The sequence below is a fragment of the Arachis hypogaea genome, chromosome 6 (genome assembly GCF_003086295.3).
Source record: "Arachis hypogaea cultivar Tifrunner chromosome 6, arahy.Tifrunner.gnm2.J5K5, whole genome shotgun sequence".
Classification (NCBI taxonomy): Eukaryota; Viridiplantae; Streptophyta; class Magnoliopsida; order Fabales; family Fabaceae; genus Arachis; species Arachis hypogaea.
This window is the reverse complement of record NC_092041.1, coordinates 47,740,551-47,744,136: the sequence shown is the minus strand read 5'-3', so window position 1 is coordinate 47,744,136 and position 3,586 is coordinate 47,740,551. Positions and strand designations below refer to the sequence as shown.

The following is a 3,586-nucleotide window of genomic DNA, read 5'->3' as shown; positions in this document are numbered from 1 at the left end:
ATCACAGTCCTTGCTGTGGCTAGGAAGGGTCTTTCAAGGATGATGGATTCATCCTTATCCTTCCTGGTGTCTAGGATTATGAAGTCAGCAGGGATGTAGAGGCCTCTAACCTTCACTAAGACATCCTCTACATGTCCAGAAGTTTTTTTCATTGATTTGTCTGCCATCTCTAGTGAGATTCTTACAGCTTGTACCTAAAAAATTCCTAGTTTCTCCATTACAGAGAGTGGCATGAGGTTTATACCTGACCCTAAGTCACACAGAGCCTTCTCAAAGGTCATGGTGCCTATAGTGAAAGGTATTAAAAACTTTCCGGGATCCGGTTTCTTCTGAGGTAATATCTGCTGAATCCAGGTATTCAGTTTATTGATGAGCAATGAAGGTTCATCCTCCCAAGTCTCATTACCAAATAACTTGGCATTCAGCTTCATGATTGCTCCTAGATACTGAGCAACTTGCTCTTCAACAGTGTCTTCATCCTCTTCAGAGGAAGAATACTCATGAATGGCAAAAGTAAGTTTTGTGGAGTCTCTATGGTCTCTGTATGAGCCTCAGACTCCTTTGGTTCCCCATTAGGGAATTTCTCAGTGGTTAGTGGACGTCCATTGAGGTATTTACTGGAAATCACTACCTTTTCGTCCTCTATAGGTTCGACCATTTTGGTTATAATTATGGCCTTGCACTCTAATTTTGGATTCTCTTATGTATTTCTTGGGAGAGTACTAGGAGAAGTTTCATTAACTCTTTTACTCAGTTGACCCACTTGTGCCTCTAAATTTTTGATGGAGGACCTTGTTTCAGTCATGAAACTGAGAGTGGCTTTAGATAGATCAGATACTATGGTTGCTAAGCCAGAGAGGCTCTACTCAGAATTCTCTGTCTGTTGCTGAGAAGATGATGGAAAAGGCTTGCTGTTGCTAAACCTATTTCTCCCACCATTATTGTTATTGAAGCATTGTTGCGGCTTCTGTTGATCCTTCCATGAGAAATTTGGATGATTTCTCCATGAAGGATTATAGGTGTTTCCATAGGATTCTCCCATGCAATTCACATCTTCCATTGCAGGATTCTCAGGGTCATAAGCTTTGGTGCACGAAATTGTGATCATCAATAGCACCATCAATATTGTACGCTCAATTGCAATCTCAACTCTTTATCACAACTTCGCACAACTAACCAGCAAGTGCACTGGGTCGTCCAAGTAATAAACCTTACGCGAGTAAGGGTCGATCCCATGGAGATTGTTGGTATGAAGCAAGCTATGGTCATCTTGTAAATCTCAGTCAGGCGGATTCAAATGGTTATAGAGGATAGATAGCTTAAAGATGTATAAAACATAAAATAAAGATAGAGATACTTATGTAATTCATTGGTGAGAATTTCAGATAAGCGTATGGAGATGCTTTGTCCCTTCCGTCTCTCTGCTTTCCTACTGTCTTCATCCAATCCTTCTTACTCCTTTCCATGGCAAGTTGTATGTTGGGCATCACCGTTGTCACTGGCTACAATCCCATCCTCTCAGTGAAAATGTTCAACGCGCTCTGTCACAGCACGGCTATTCATCTGTCGGTTCTCGATCATGTCGGAATAGAATCCATTGATTCTTTTGCGTCTGTCACTAACGCCCCACAATCGCGAGTTTGAAGCTCATCAGAGTCATTCAATCCTTGAATCCTACTCAGAATACCACAGACAATGTTTAGACCTTCCGGATTCTCAAGAATGCCGCCATCAATTCTAGCTTATACCACGAAGATTCTGATTAAGGAATCCAAGAGATATCCACTCAATCTAAGGTAGAACGGAGGTGGTTGTCAGGAACACGTTCATAAGTGAGAATGATGATAAGTGTCACAGATCATCACATTCATCAAGTTGAGGAACAAGTGATATCTTAGAACAAGAATAAGCTGAATTGAATAGAAGAACAATAGTAATTGCATTAATACTTGAGGTACTGCAGAGGTCCACACCTTAATCTATGGTGTGTAGAAACTACACCGTTGAAAATACATAAGAACAAGGTCTAGGTATGGCCGAGAGGCCAGCCCCCATGATCTAAGAACTAGACGTCCAAAGATGATCCTATGATCTAAATTGATCAAAAGATGTCTAACACAATAGCAGAAGGTCCTATGTGTAGAGAACTAGTAGCTTAGGGTTTACAAAGATGAATAAATGACATAAAAATCCACTTCCGGGCCCACTTGGTGTGTGCTTGGGCTGAGCATTGAAGCTTTCATGTGTAGAGACTTTTCTTGGAGTTAAACGCCAGCTTTTGTGCCAGTTTGGGCGTTTAACTCCCATTCTTGTGCCAGTTCCGGCGTTAAACGCCAGAATTCTTGAGCTGATTTGGAACGCCGGTTTGGGCCATCAAATCTCGAGAAAAGTATGAACTATTAAACATTGCTGGAAAGCCCAGGATGTCTACTTTCCAATGCAATTAAGAGCGCGCCAATTGGGTTTTTGCAGCTCCAGAAAATCCACTTTGAGTGCAAAGAGGTCAGAATCCAACAGCATTTGCAGTCCTTTTTAGCCTCTGAATCAGATTTTTGCTCAGGTTCCTCAATTTCAGCCAGAAAATACCTGAAATCACAGAAAAACACACAAACTCATAGTAAAGTCTAGAAAAGTGAATTTTAAATAAAAACTAATAAAAATATAATAAAAACTAACTAAAACATACTAAAAACAATGCCAAAAAGCGTATAAATTATCCGCTCATCAAGCTTCTCCTTCAGAGGAGGCTTCTTTAGTACTGCTGGATACAGCTTGTAATCCAGTCAGATTCTAAGAAATCATATTGACTTGCTGGGTGAATATTTTGTTCTGCGCTAATATGGCATTCAGAGTATCAATCTCAAGAACTTCTTTTTTCTGAGTCATCCCATTATTCACAGGATTTCTTTCAGAAGTGTACATGAACTTGTTATTTGCAACCATCTCAATGAGTTCCTGGGCTTCTGCAGGGGTTTTAGATGATGGGATCGACCAGCAGAATGGTCCAATGACATCTTGGACAATTCAGACAGACCATCATAGAATATGCATATGACGCTCTATTCTGGAAGCCTGTCAGAAGGACACCTTTTGATTAATTGCTTGTATCTTTCCCAAGCTTCATAGAGGGATTCACCTTCCTTCTGTATGAAGGTTTGGACATCCATTCTAAGCTTGCTTAGCTTTTGAGGTGGAAAGAATTTGGTCAAGAAGGCATTGACCAACTTGTCCCAAGAGTTCAGGCTTTCTCTAGGTTGTGAGTTCAACCATGTCCTAGTTCTGTATCTTACAGCATAAGGGAAAAGCATAAGTCTGTAGACTTCGGGATCAACCCCATTGGTCTTAACAGTATCACAGATCTACAAGAATTCAGCTAAGAACTGATGAGGATCTTCCGATCAAAGTCCATGAAACTTGCAATTCTGCTGTATTAGAGAAACTAATTGAGGCTTAAGCTCAAAGTTGTTTGCTCCAATGGCAGGAATTGAGATGCTTCTACCATAGAAGTTGGAAGTTGGTGCAGCATAGTTACCAAGCATCTTCTTTGCATCTCTAGCATTGTTGTTGGGTTCGGCTGCCATGTCTG

The 3,586-nt window shown here is 40.8% G+C and overlaps 1 non-coding gene across 1 annotated transcript; it reads left to right on the top strand.

Annotated features, from left to right (window-relative positions):
• The first annotated feature begins 3,069 nt into the window (after window positions 1-3,069).
• Window positions 3,070-3,176, top strand: LOC112699645 (small nucleolar RNA R71). Its single transcript, XR_003152588.1, has one exon. It is a non-coding gene; the product is annotated as a small nucleolar RNA R71 (small nucleolar RNA).
• The last annotated feature ends 410 nt before the right edge of the window (window positions 3,177-3,586 follow it).